The following is a 431-nucleotide window of genomic DNA, read 5'->3' as shown; positions in this document are numbered from 1 at the left end:
GTTCAACTCCAATCCGCACTACCCCGAACTTCGTCAATGGCTGAACTTCTCCGACGGTAGATTCCTACAACTACCAGATTTCATCCGGACTCCTACGGGAGCCGGACCTCGTTCCCAACTCCGGCTGCAGGCGGACTTCGCCCGGACTCCTACGGAGCCGGGCTATGCCCATGACTTCACTTACAGGTAAACTACGTCCGGACTCCTACGGGAGCTAGACTTCACCCACAACTCCAACTGTAGGAAGACTCAGCCCGGACTCCTACGGGAGCCAGATCTCATCTCCGACCTCGACTGCGGGAAGGCTTCGCCCGAACTCCTATGGGAGCCGGGCTCCGTCCTCGACCCCGACTACTGGTAAACTTCATCCGGACTCCTAAGGGAGCCAGACTTCACCCCTGACTTTGATTGCAGGTGGACTTCACCCGAGC

This window comes from Elaeis guineensis, unplaced genomic scaffold (assembly GCF_000442705.2).
Source record: "Elaeis guineensis isolate ETL-2024a unplaced genomic scaffold, EG11 Super_Scaffold_1000033, whole genome shotgun sequence".
In the NCBI taxonomy this organism is placed as follows: Eukaryota; Viridiplantae; Streptophyta; class Magnoliopsida; order Arecales; family Arecaceae; genus Elaeis; species Elaeis guineensis.
This window is presented reverse-complemented; position numbering follows the sequence as displayed.